This window comes from Triticum aestivum, chromosome 1B (genome assembly GCF_018294505.1).
Source record: "Triticum aestivum cultivar Chinese Spring chromosome 1B, IWGSC CS RefSeq v2.1, whole genome shotgun sequence".
Taxonomy (NCBI): Eukaryota; Viridiplantae; Streptophyta; class Magnoliopsida; order Poales; family Poaceae; genus Triticum; species Triticum aestivum.
The window spans coordinates 259,294,820-259,309,323 of record NC_057795.1 but is presented as its reverse complement, the minus strand read 5'-3'; positions in this window follow the sequence as shown (position 1 = coordinate 259,309,323).

Below are 14,504 nucleotides of genomic sequence, written 5' to 3'. Positions count from 1 at the left end.
GGGGGGGGGAGATGTGAAGCTCACAGCGGGGCCCGTAGGGTCTAGGGGGGCGGGCGCGGTGGAGCTCGCTGACGTCCGGCGAGGAGGCGGGCGGGGAAGCGGTCGCCGGCGTCGGGGAGGGCGTCCGGTGAGGCGGGGGAGGCCGGGGTTGACCCCGCGGTGGCGGGTGCCCCGCGCGTGGGGGCGACGGAGGGGAGGAGGGGGTCCGGGCGGTGGAGAGGAGGAGGGGGGGTGGAGGCGACCGGTTGGGGCGGCGGGGGCCGCCGGCGATGAGGGGTGCGACGGGGGTCTCGCCCCCGATCTGGATCGGGGCGGGGGCAGGGGAAAGGGGATCGGGGCGGGGGGGGGGGCGAGTGGGGGCGAGTGAGGTGGGGCGGCTAGGGTTTCTAGCCGCGGGAGGGCTAAGTGGCCGGCCGGCTGGGCCGGCCCAGGGTAGGGGGCTGGGCCAGGGGTGAGGGGGCCAGGTGGGGGGTTCGGGGGGGCTGGCTGGGCCAGGTGGGGAAGGGCTGGCCCAGATGGGCCAGTGGGGGTTCCTTCCCCCCACCTCTTTTGTTTTATTTTCCTTTTTTTTATATTTTTCCCTTTTCTTACTTTCTGTTTTAGATTAATTAAAATGCCCAAACATTTTACAAAATTTTGTGCACCCCACCATAATTAGGTTTGCTATTTTAGACAACCCCCGAACATTTTAGTTTTAGTTTTTGAAACCTTTTATCTTTGGTTTTGTTTTGAATTTATTTGTAGACCGGGTTCGAATCAACGTGAGGTTAGCCACAGTAACCGAGGTGATCACTGTTGCTTAATCATCCGGGTGTTACATTCGGAGTCCTGGATGAGATCGGGGACATGATGAGGAGTCTCGAAATGGTTGAGACGTAAAGATCAATATATTGGACGACTATATTCGGACATCGGAAAGGTTCCGAGTGATTCGGGTATTTTTCGGAGTACCGGAGAGTTATGGGAATTGGCCGGGAGGGTCAGTGGGCCTTCATGGGCCTTAGTGGAAATAGAGGGCAGCAAGGAAGTGTGGGTGCGCCCCCGCTAGGCCCAAACCGAATTGTTTTAGGGCTTTGGAGTCGGCCCCGTCTTTCCTTCTCCCATCCTCCTCTTTCATTCCCGTCCTAGTTGGACTAGGAAAGGGGGAACCTACTCCTAGTAGGAGTAGGATTCCCCCCTTGGGGCGCACCCTATGAGGCCTCCGGCCTCCTCCCCTTGCTCCTTTATATACGGGGACTGGGGGCACCCCATAGACACAAAAATTGATCCCTTGGATCTCTTAGCCGTGTGCGGTGCCCCCCTCCACCATAATCCACCTCGATAATATCATAGTGTTGCTTAGGCGAAGCCCTGCGTCGGTAGAACATCATCAGTGTCACCACACCGTCGTGCTGATGGAACTCTCCCTCGAAGCTCGGCTGGGTCGGTGTCGAGGGACGTAATCGAGCTGAACATGTGCAAGAACTCGGAGGTGCCGTGCTTTCGGTGCTTGATCGGTCGGACCGTGAAGACGTACGACTACATCAACCACGTTGTGCTAACGCTTCCGCTTTCGGTCTACGAGGGTACGTGGACACACCCTCCCCTCTCGTTGTTATGCATCACCATGATCTTGCATGTGCGTAGGAAATTTTTGAAATTACTACGTTCCCCAGCAAGGCCATGAAGCTACAGCTAGGAGCATTGGACAAGATGGTGAGTACACAAACACAAGGAACAAGAGGAGGAGCTGCCAGGAAGCTACAGCTCTCGGACGTCCGACGACCTCCGGACGACCGATGATCTTTGGATGTCCGATGCCTGGAGACTTCACCAGCCAGATCGACTCCAACCGAGGTTACCTACAGCGCCCAGACGACTGCCACCAATAGTCCATACGGAAACATCAGAAGTACGGAGACCTCCGGACGTTCGACGCCACCTGTCCAAAGCCAAAACACCAAACGTCCAACAAGCACCGGACGACCGGACCCTCACGAGCCACCGGACGTCCGATACCTGTCGGACGACCGACGCCTGTGTGTGCGCAGCTTCAGGCCCGAGGCCTGTCGGTGTCAAAACTGAATGTCGGTGTCAAAACCGGCGGATCTCGAGTAGGGGGTCCCGATTTGTGCGTCTAAGGCTAATGGTAACAGGAGGTGGGGGACATAATGTTTACCCAGGTTCGGGCCCTCTCTATGGAGGTAATACCCTACTTCCTACTTGATTGATCTTGATGAATATGAGTATTACAAGAGTTGATCTACCACGAGATCGTAATGGCTAAACCCTAGAAGTCTAGCCTATGAGATTATGATCGTTGTCCTACGGACTAAACCCTCCGGTTTATATAGACACCGGAGGGGGCTGGGGTTACACAAAGTCGGTTATAGAGAAAGTAATCTACATATCTAAATCACCAAGCTTGCCTTCCACGCATAGGAGAGTCCCATCCGGACACGGGACGAAGTCTTCTATCTTCTATCTTCATAGCCCAACAGTCCGGCCAAAGTATGTAGTCCGGCTGTCTGAGGACCCCTTAATCCTGGACTCCTCAGTAGCCCCTGAACCAGGCTTGAATGACAATGAGTCCAGCGCGCAGATTGTCTTCGGCATTGCAAGGCGGGTTCCTTCTCTGAATATTCCAACATAGCCTTCCGAACATAGAAAATGGGTCTGGCTCTGCAAAACAAGTACCACACGCAACCATAGAGAGTATAATATTTCACAAGTCCAATCGGCTGACAACTTTTTGTAGCGTGACATCACGCCACCTCCCGATCATTATTCGAACTGTTTTTTAGCCTGCCGCTCCGTATTTCGAGGTGCGGTTTCATTGGCACATCTTGTCAAAGCAGATATCGTGTCCCCTTATCACTGGATTTTCATCAACACGGGCGTGGGTGACCCAACCGTTCTGTTGGCATGATTCCTTGGGAATAGGCATGTTTTAAGGCCGCGGAGGGGACGTTTGATATTCGTCGCCTTTATAAAGTGGCTAAGGCATGTCCTTTTTCTTCCACGCTAGTTCTTTCCTCCACCTCCCACCTCAAGTTCCAACACTCAAAGGCCAATCTAGTCGCTTCGAGCCTCTAGCCATGTCCGGACCCAGCTTTCAAGGCCGGTGGATGGCCTCTTCTGTCACAGAGGAGGATATCTCAGAGCTCAGGGAGGCAAGATACTTGACTGCGGAAATCCTCCACGGGCTTCCTACTCAAGAGCAGGTTATTCCCACTCCCAGATCCAATGAGAGGGTTGTGTTCATCTCTCACTTCCTCCGAGGGCTTGGGTTTGCTCTCCAACCCTTTGTTCGGGGGCTTATGTTTTATTACGAGCTAGATTTCCCTAATCTAGCTCCAGACTCCTTCCTTCATATCTCGGCGCTTATCATCACGTGTGAGGCCTTCCTCCGTATTTCCCCACACTTCGACTTATGGCTCAAGACCTTCAACGTGAAACTGAGGGTAATCAACGGGAAACAAGCGGAGTGCGGAGGCGCTTCAATAAGCAAACTCACCACTTCTCCTCGGCCAAAGGGATCTTTTGCAGAATCTTTTGACTTATGGCAACGGGAGTGGTTTTACATCACCGAACCCCGTGGTAAAAAGTGGACTGCCACACCTACGTTTCGATCTGCCCTCCGCTTCAGCTTGCATCATGGGTCAACACAGGGCTAGACTGGGGATCTATTGATGAAGTGCTGATGCTGCAAAGTCGTGTCCGGAGCCTCATTGATAAGGACACCGGTCTTATCAACGTAATCCAAGTAATGCTAGTCCACCGGATCCTACCCTGTCAGTGACGCCCTCTTCTCATGTGGGAGTTCAATCCGGAAGGTCCACGGACTCTTCAGCACCTCTTCGGCATGATGCTCAGAGAGATGTGGAAATTGTTCTTCGGCGCACGAAAATAGTGGCTGTATACTATGGAAGACATTGGTCTTGACTGCAATCATCCAGATACCCTGGTAAGCACTTAACTTCCGAACATAGTTTTGTCAGATTCCTCATAACAATGTACTCATAAAGCCTTACTCGGCCAGGGCTGGTTAAAGAAGGCGGAGAGAGTCAGGTGTTCCGCTCCACTTCCTGAAGACTTAGTCGATCCGGTGTTAACAAGGATGCTAGCTCTGACACCATATCAATTGCCGGCGGGGGAAGATAAGGAGGAGCACGAAGAGGCCCAAGGTGGCCTCCACTCTGGAGGCACACCAGGCAATTTGTCCGGGGAGATTGGAACTTCCACTTCTGAAGGTGGAAGGGAAGGACGAACTGACATTCCTTCTCCTCATGGGAAGAAAAGGACCGCCTCCGAAGACTTCGAAGAGAGAAACTTCTAAGCGGGGGAAGGTATCCCAGTCAGGGGGCGATGTTGACTCGCAGTCAGTCCGTAAAGATAGGGCCTTAGCCGAATTGTAAGTGAACCAGGGTGTTTTAAACATATCCCGTTCTTTCCTGGCTATAAGGGTAATATTTTAAATACATGTTTATAGTCTGGCACGCAGCCCTCTTCAACAGTCCTCCTCTTCGGGGAATCTTCTTCCGGAGATGAGGGAGAGCGAGACGCCTCCACAAATCTGCCTGCCTTATAAGGTAGATGACACCGAGGTGTCATCCCAGAGGATCTTTCCTGATCAACGAGTGGCGCAAGGGGCGGTGAAGACCGGGGCCAAAGGTAATACTTCGGCCGCCCAGAGTCAGGGGTATGCAGCCTCTACGAGGAACAACAGAAGTCCCGGACTATCCAATGTCTGAGGGATGATGCAACCTATTCCGGATCCGGAAGCGCTGGATACATTGATGGACATGTTGCAACATGCGTCCGTCCCAGATGAACATCGTACCTTGATGAGTACGATGGTTGAAAGAGTTCGGTCCATGAAAAGCGGACTGAACGAAGCCTTTACGAGCCTACTAAGAGGCTCCGAGGTACGTAGTGTAATTTCAATTATATTATAAGTGCAAATTGCGCCTGTGTATAGATAGTAGCCCCTAAGACTCTGGTTGACATCAAAGGGATGCGATCAGAGGATCAAAGAGATATGCCCAAGAAATGATCTGACTAATTGAAACACAGGTTGTTACATCCGTGGCGGCTGCCCAAGCTACAGAGGTAGCACATCTGAAGCAGAAAGTTGATGTGGCGGATGAATACATCATGCTAATTAATAGGCGGCTCAACGAGGCGCAGGGTATGTCTTTGGGGCATTCAGTACATGCTAGTATTATAAAATGAGCGTGATATTGAGAATTTGTATATGCATAACTGCCCATAGTGCCGCCGCAGTTGAAACCCTTCGGGTGGAACTTGCCCGGCCAAGGAGCTAGCCAGGATGAGTAATGCGGCTGCCGAAAAGGTAGCCGCCAAATTAAAAGCCGAGCAGACCGCTCGGCATCAGTGCGAGGAGAGAATATCTACTATGGCACTTGAGCTGAAGGATGCCACTAGCCGATGCCAAGTTCTTGAGAAAGATAACAAAACTAAAGCGGTCGATCTTGACAAGGCCTTACAAGAGGCAAAGGAAGCCCGGTCTGAGTCTAGAGCAGCTCGGGAGGAGATCCGACAAGCTGGGGAGATCGCGGCTGGTAAGCCCTTTTTATTGCAAACTAAGTTTGGCGATCCGAAGTATGTGCCGCTTAATCAACTGTGGAGTTCTCCAGACGCCTTTATGGACCTGCCAAAGAGTGTGGCTGATGCGAATCAGTTTTTCCACGCGCAAGAAGGACATGCGACGGAAAAGCTATTTTGGTCGCAATTTGACACGCCAAAGCGTCCACTGTTGAATGAGCATATGGCCCAGTAGGCCGAGCTCCACAAGATGTCCGGTACTGCCATGAAGAATGTCATAGCCCGGCTGTGGCCAACTGAGCCCATTCTGAATAGTTATTTCAATTTGGTGCAGCAACTTGTTAATGCGGTGCCGCGTATCGATGCTGTGAAGCGGTCAACATGCATAGAAGGTGCACGGATGGCCCTTGCCCGTGTCAAGATATACTAGGCGAAGATGAAGGCCACCGATATTGCAGCGCAGAGTCCACCCGAAGGCAACGACCTTAACATGCCAGAGCATTACTTTGAAGATGTCCTAGAGGGTGCCCTCTTGATAGAGGGTCAGTGCTCGAAAAATATTATGTTCGAGTAAAGTGTATCAAAATTGTAATAACAATATTATGATATTTTCAAGGCTATGTTTTTATACTTTTTGCCCAAAAAGTTTTGTTGCCTCCTGTGCGGCCGTCTTTTTTATGTATACAATCTGAAAGTTTGGACGGCTTCAGCCCCCTCGCCTATAACGCGGGGGTTTTCGGAAAAGCACTTGATCACACTTGACCCAACGTCATGGTCCGTTAAGGAGGTGTTAGTGTGGCGAACTAGGCAATCGGACTATAGAGGTTTAACACTTTCACTTAGCCATGGGAGTTTGACGGCGGGGTGTAACATCCCAAATTTCCAATTTGGTATGTTATACATTAGATCCTCAATGCATATCATATTTTATTGCATTTTGGCTTGATCCTAGAAATCTACGCAACTCAAGGACCCACGGAGAGAGTTGGGGATTTCGTTGTTTTCATATTTGAGTTTTCTCAAATTTTGAAAAGAGGATCCGCTTGATTTTAATTATTTTCTCTTTGAATATTTCTTTTATAAAAATAAAAGAGAGGGAATAAAATGACTTTCCCAAAATAAAGAAATATTGGAGATTTAATATTAAAATCAAATAAGAATTTTATTCAGAGTTTTATCACTATTTTATTTGAATTAGGAAAAATATGCGTTTTTCAAAATTGCATTAGAGGCCCAAATAAATGTTCACTTTGTCCGCTATATTTTTAGAGGACAGCGAAAATTTATTTCAGGATTTTTGGAGTCCGTTTAGTATTTCTTTTATTTGTTTTTCTATGTGGGATTGTTTAAAAAAAAGTTACCGCCATACCGGGTCGTGTCCGTCCGGGACTCCGACCTGGCCGGCCCTTTAAGAGCCGGAGGCCCGGCCACCAGCCCCACCCCGAAAACCCTACCGCCGCCCGCTCCTCGCCGCCGCCACCGCGATACGCCATCGCCGCCGCCGGAGATCGCCGCCGCCGCCCGATCCCCGTCGCCCCGCCACCGCCGCCTCGTCGCCCGACCCCGCCGCCACCACCTGACCGCCGCCGGAGTGCCCCGCTGCTGCCGCCGGAGTACGCCACCGCCGCCGCCGTTCATCCCGAGGTAGCCGCGGTTTTCGTTAGAAAACCGTCGGGTTTTTTTAGAAACCGCAGTTGTTGTTTTTTTGATCGGTTTATTTTTTCCGGTTTAGTTATTTAGCGAACGCCCGTTCGTTCGTTCATTTTAATGAACGGTTTTCACCCGTTAGCCGCAGACAGCGAACGTTCGTTCATTAGCATGTTCATCGGTTTTTCTTTTTCCAGGGTTTTTCCACGATTTTTTTTTATCACGATATCTGCCCTGATTTTCGTTTTAGTTTATCTTTTTGCTCGTTCATCGGAATTAGGCGATTCAAGCGCCTAGAGTTTCATCTCGAAGCCTCTTTCTGTTCAATCAACTTAATTAAGTTTTTGCTATTGTAAAATTTGACTTAAGTCCAGATTAGTAAACGGAGCTTGTTTCTTTCGCAGTTTGAGCTTCGTTTGATTTGATTCTTTTTGCAAACTGGAGTTCTTGAGTTGAACTTTCTGGTTAGATCTCTTATTTGAGTTTTACCCATGCTTCTAGTTGAGTGCTTATTTTATGCTTGTTTGTTTGCTATAGAGTACTCGGAGTGCGAAGCATGCTACTACGAGTCTCTAGGTTTCACGGATCATCAGCAAGGCAAGTAACACTTTGATCATACCTCTTTACTACCCAGTTTTATTACATTAGATCAATCCTCAAACACTTGCATGGTTAGGGTATGATTAATATGTGGGTTTGGGGAAGTAGATGAAGTAGTACCTATGGCCCTGTTTATTATCAAACCTTTGGGAGTTACTTCTACATTGCTTATAATTGATATGCTATGCTTGTAGACATGGATTGGGTGAGTGTATCCATGACAGATGTGAGTATTGTTATTTAATGGTTAAATTAAGGTGGCTACTTTAATACACATCTGGGTGGATTGAGGCACCTGGGGAACCCAGTGTTGCCTGTTTTTTTGGAAATCCCGGGGTACCGTGTGATTCTCCTATGGACCGCCACCCAGGCTCAAAGGGATCATAAGATTATTCATGCTAGAAACTTCCGTGTGCAGCCACAAGCTATTATGGGCTCTAGCATAGTTGAGTAAGTTGCAAGACCTCTTTTAGTGGTGGGCTAGCAGATGTAGGGGAAAGTAGGTGTAACTGTCCACCCAGAGTAAAGAGTTACTGTCTCAGAAAGACTATGTCTCGTTTCTCCGACCATGGATGTATTCGAGTCTTATGGGGAAAAGTGTGTAAACCTCTGCAGAGTGTACAAACTAATCATGGTTAGTCGTGTCCCTAGTTATGGACGTTTTTAGTATCTAGTTCTTGGATTATCATGTGGATCTCATCACTCTAAATTAATTTGATTGGGTTTAATGTTGATGCTTAATTGGGATTGAGTTGGGTGAACCTTCTCAATGTTTAACAACCACCATGATAGTTAATTTAAGTTTATTCCTTTGTTGTAGGGAAATTTGGCTTTATGCAAAACTGTAACCATAGAGCTTTCCACCAGCCATATATGCATGTAGTGATAGCATTATTCTGTTCATCACTCTCTTGTGTTACATTGCCAGCATATTCCATGTGCTGACCCATTTCGGGCTGCAACGTTCATGTTGCAAACTTTTCAGACGACGAGTAAGGTGCCTTAGGTCGTGATCTTTCACTCAGTGATGCCGTTGGAGTTTATGGACTCACTTTATCTTCCAAGCCTTCCGTTGTTATCGTATTTAGATGGCCTTAAGCCATATTTATTGTAATAAGTTCTCTTTTGAGACATTCGATGTAATAAGTGTGTGATTGCTACTCTGTTATAAATCCTTCAAGTACTGTGCGTGTCAGCATTACCGATCCAGGGATGACACTGATGCACAGAGATCAGACTGTTTGAGGTCTGGTCGCTACAAGATGGTATCAGAGCACACGCTGACTGTAGGACACGACCACTAAGCTAATGCCCTAGATCACTACTCTCTTCTCATTTCTGACTCCTCTCCCTTTTCTACTCTTTAGGATGGCGGATGCAAGGAACAAGTTCACGCAACCGGATGAAGATACACCTTTTGGACGCCACTTGAAGGAAGTCACTAGATACCTGAACATCGGACTACCAAGCTTCACCGGGACCTACATCGCCACTTTACCAGAAGAGGAGCGTTGGATGATTCGAGTTCAAGTTCCAGGAAGGACGTTCAGGCCAGTCACTGAGCCCATAGAGTTTTCCTTTGATGCACCAACCTGGAGTCTAGGAAAGAGCATGGCAGCCCACATCACCATGGGACGCATTGGAGAAGTTTACCACAAGGATCTCAAGGATACTATCTACCAGATTTGTGGGCGCCGAGATGAGCAATGGGAGATGATCAGCACCAAGAAGGATATATCTATTGTAGCTTTCATCAAGGAGTTAAACCAGCATATTCGTCGCCAGGAGAACCAGATGTGCGCATGCATGATAGATCTGAAGAAGGTAATGACCAGGATCACGGAGCTAGAAGAAGAACTCGAGACTACACGCAATGGATATGAGGAGGAAATGACGATACTCGTGGAGAAGAATGATGATCTGAAGAAGAAGCTAGGAATATTCATGGGAGACCCCACGCCAGGAGGAGATGACGACGATTCCACTTGCCCGGAGAACTACATCATCATCGACGACACCGACTCGGACCCTGATGATAGCGATGATGAATATGTTGATGAAACTAGAGCAGATATCATGGAGTCTTTGACCGATCAATTTTTCTATTCGGCCACCATATCAGTAGTAGTATTCCCCCATGTATATAGTATAGTCCGAGCACTTTTGTAACGATAGTTAGACCGATGTATGCCCTTGTTTGAATTGATTGAAGTGATATGATTGTGTTTGTCTCATGTGCATATGGGTAGTGTTTTCCCTCTAGATCTATTTCTATTCTATTTTCTCATCTTTTCTAAACCCATCAGATGCCTCCGAGATGCGACAATGGATTTGCTTTCTCGTCGGAGCTCACTCAGTTGATCCAGCAGTAGAATGCATTGATGTAGATACTAGTCCAGAATCAGAATCAGGGGAACAACAACAACAACAACCCACCACCACCACCTATTGATCACTTAGCCCGTTTCCTGAGGCTGAATCCGTCGGTGTTCTCCAGTAGAACCGAGCCGATAGTTGCAGATGATTGGCTCCACAAGATTGGAAGGGAGTTGACCACTGCAGGATGCACAGATGCAGAGAGAGTGCGTTTTGGCGAACATCCGCTTGATGGACCCGCATCATCATGGTGGGAGAATTCCACAGCTACTCACCCTGTCGACACTGTCACATGGGACCAGTTTCAGCAGGCTTTCCGTAGTGCCCATGTTTCAGCAGGAGCTATGGCCATGAAGAAGTGTGAGTTTTGCAACTTGCACCAAGGAGGACGTACAATTGGCCAGTATGTGGATGATTTTAGTAAGTTAGCACGTTATGCCCCAGATGACGTTGCTACGGATGCAGCTAAGCAGGAGAAGTTTCTGGAAGGACTGAATGATGAGTTGAGCATGCAGTTGATGGTGGAAACCTTCAACAACTACCAGGAGTTGGTAGATAGAGCTCTCATGATTGAAGGGAAGCAGCAGCAGATTGACAACCGCAAGAGGAAGTATGGACAAGGGAAGTACTCAGCAGAGGCCTCGTTTTACCCCGAACTCGGGAGGACCCCTTCAACATAACCATGGAAGTCACAATCACAATGGAGGAAGTTCGCACAACCATAGTGGCCCCAAGAATGGGAATGGTAATGGAGGAAGCAACAGACAGAACCGTTCCAACCCAGCAACGCCTGCCAAGAAGGATCTAAGTCACATTACTTGCTACAAGTGCCAAAAGACTGGACATTATGCCAATGAATGTCCTGAAGCCAAGAATGGAAATGGCAATGGAAGCTCTGGGAAGAAGCCGAACCCTTTCAACAGGGGACAGGTGAACCACGTTAACATGGAGGAGGTTGAAGCACAGCCAGATGAAGTAATAGGTAAGTTTTTGGTTAAGTCATTTACTGTAGTTGTTCTTTTTCATACTGGTGCATCGCATTCATACATATCAAGGGGATTTGTGGATAGGTATAAACTGCCCACTAAAGTTCTTAGAACACCTATGTTAGTAAGCTCGCCAGGAGCGAAGTATATGGCAAGCCAAGGATGTTTTCAGATGCCATTGACCATAGGTAGGCATGTATTCCCCTCAGACCTGATAATTTTGGAGTCACAAGGTTTGGATGTGATTCTAGGTATGGATTGGCTATCGAGGTATGGAGGAAACATCGATGGTGCCAGTAAGTTGATTTTGCTCACCACCCCAGAAGGAAGAAGGATCAAGTATGTATCCCGGCATGTGCCGAAGAGGACTCAAGTGAATTCCTTATCAGGAGTTGTACAGGAGGAAGTACCAGTGCTGAAGGATTTCCCTGATGTATTTCCAGAAGAGTTGCCAGGCATGCCACCGGATAGAGACATTGAGTTTTTGATTGAGCTTTTGCCAGGCACAGGGCCAATATCTAAGAGACCGTACAGGATGCCCACAAAGGATTTGGAGGAAATTAAGAAGCAGATTAAGGAGTTACAGGATAAAGGCTATATTCGCCCAAGTTCGTCACCTTGGGGATCACCAGCGCTTCTAGTGGAGAAGAAGGATGGATCATTGAGGATGGTTGTTGATTATCGAGGGTTGAATGAAGTGACAATCAAGAACAAGTACCCACTACTGATGATCAATGATTTATTTGACCAGTTGAAAGGAGCTAAGGTATTTTCCAAGATCGATCTGTGATCACGATACCACCAGCTAAAGATTCGAGAGCAGGATATACCTAAGACAGCTTTTACCACAAGGTACGGGCTATATGAGTATACTGTTATGTCATTTGGTCTGACTAATGCACCTGCCTATTTCATGAACATCATGAACAAGGTGTTTATGGAGTTTCTGGATAAGTTCGTCGTGGTGTTCATTGATGATATTCTGGTTTACTCGAAGAATGAAGAGGAGCATAAGGAGCATTTGCATTTGGTACTTGGGAAGCTCAGAGAACATCAGTTATATGCCAAGTTCAACAAGTGTGAGTTTTGGTTGAAAGAAGTTGGATTCCTCAGACATGTTATATCCGGAGAGGAATAGCAGTAGACCCCACCAAAGTTGTCACTGTGACAAACTGGGAAGCACCCATGTCAGTAGGAGAGATCCGGAGTTTTCTTGGACTCGCGGGATACTACCGGAGATTCATTGAGAACTTCTCAAAGATTGCAAAGCCCATGACGGAGTTGTTGAAGAAGGACACCAAGTTTAAATGGACTGAGGAATGTGAGGCCGGTCTTCAGGAGTTGAAGAAACGTTTGGTTACAGCTCCAGTGTTGATTCTTACAGATCAATGCAAGGATTATCAAGTGTATTGTGACGCTTCTCGTCGAGGACTTGGAGCAGTGCTTATGCAGGAGGGAAGAGTTGTTTCATATGCCTCACGACAGCTTAAACCCCATGAGTTGAATTATGCTACACACGATTTGGAGTTAGCAGCCGTAGTGCATGCGTTGAAGACATGGAGACATTTTCCCATCGGAAACCATTGTGAGGTGTACACGAATCACAAGAGTTTGAAGTATATCTTCATGCAGAAGGAGTTGAATCTCAGGCAAAGGAGATGGTTGGAGCTCATTAAGGATTATGATATGAGGTTGCAATATCATCCTGGAACGGCTAGCGTAGTAGCCGATGCGTTGAGACGCAAGAGCCATGTCAACACTCTCATGACCCGAGAGTTACCCAAGGAGCTAGCAGAGGATCTTCGCGAGCTATGTTTGGAAATTGTTCTGAAAGGCTATGTAGCAGCATTGGAGGTTCAGCCTACTTTGACGGATAAGATCAGAGAAGCTCAGAAGAGGGACAAGGAGATTGCCGAGATCAAGGAAAGGATGAGCAAAGGAAAAGCTAAGGGGTTTTGAGAGGATGAGCACGATACCTTATGGTTTGAGGACCACGTATATGTGCCTAATGACCAGGAGATCAGGAAGTTGATTCTGTAGGAGGCCCATGATTCGCTGTATTCGATTCACCTAGGAAATACGAAGATGTATCTGGATTTGAAGGACAATTTCTGGTGGACCGGAATGAAGAAGGATATTGCGGAGTATGTAGCAGTTTGTGATGTATGTCAAAGAGTAAAGGCAGAGCATCATAAGCCAGCAGGATTGCTACAGCCATTGCCAATACCCGAATGGAAGTGGGATAAGCTAGGCATGCATTTAATCACGGGATTGCCCAGGACTCGCTCAGGCTATGACTCGATATGGGTTGTAGTCGATTGTTTGACGAAGGTAGCTCATTTCATCCCAGTGAAGACCACTTACACTAGTGCTAAGTTGGCAAAGATATACATGACCAGGATCATATATCTGCATGGAGTTCCGAGGACCATTGTATCAGATAGAGGAACCCACTTTACCTCAAAGTTCTGGAATCAGTTGCATGAAACATTGGGTACTAGGCTAGAGTTCAGTACAGCCTTTCATCCACAAACATATGGACAGACCGAGAGAGTCAATTAGATTCGGGAAGATATGTTGAGAGCTTGTGCGCTAGATTATGGATCTAGTTGGGACGACAATTTTCCATATGCAGAGTTCTCTTACAACAACAGCTATCAAGCCAGTTTGAAGATGGCCCCTTTTGAAGCTTTGTACGGAAGGAGGTGAAGGACACCATTGTTGTGGGATGAAGTTGGAGACTGTCAGTTGTTTGGACCAGATTTGATCAAAGAGTCTGAAGAGAAGGTTAAGTTGATTCGTGACAGACTCAAAGTAGCCCAATCTAGGCATAAGAGCTATGCAGATTCTAAACGCAAGGAGACAGTTTACGAAGTCGGAGACAGAGTGTATCTTCGTGTGTCCCCACTTCGAGGAGTTCAGTGTTTTGGAGTTAAGGGAAAGTTAGCGCCACGTTTCGTGGGACCATACAGAGTTTTGGAACGTATGGGAGAAGTTGCCTACAAGTTGGAGTTGCCTAAAGGATTGTCAGGAGTTCACGATGTGTTCCACGTTTCCCAGTTGAAGAAGTGCCACGCAGAGATGGCCGATATCCCTCTGAGAGATACAGTGCCACTGGAAGTGATTCAGTTGGATAGCGATTTGACCTATGAGGAGAAACCAGTCAAGATTCCCGAGTTTGCCAGCCGAGTCACCCGCAGCAAGGTTATCAAGTTTTGCAAAGTTCAGTGGAGCCACCATACCGAGGATGAAGCCACCTAGGAAAGAGAGGAAGACCTACGGAAGGACCACCCTCACCTATTTTCTAGCCAACCAGAATCTTGAGGGCAAGATTCATCTTAAGGGGGG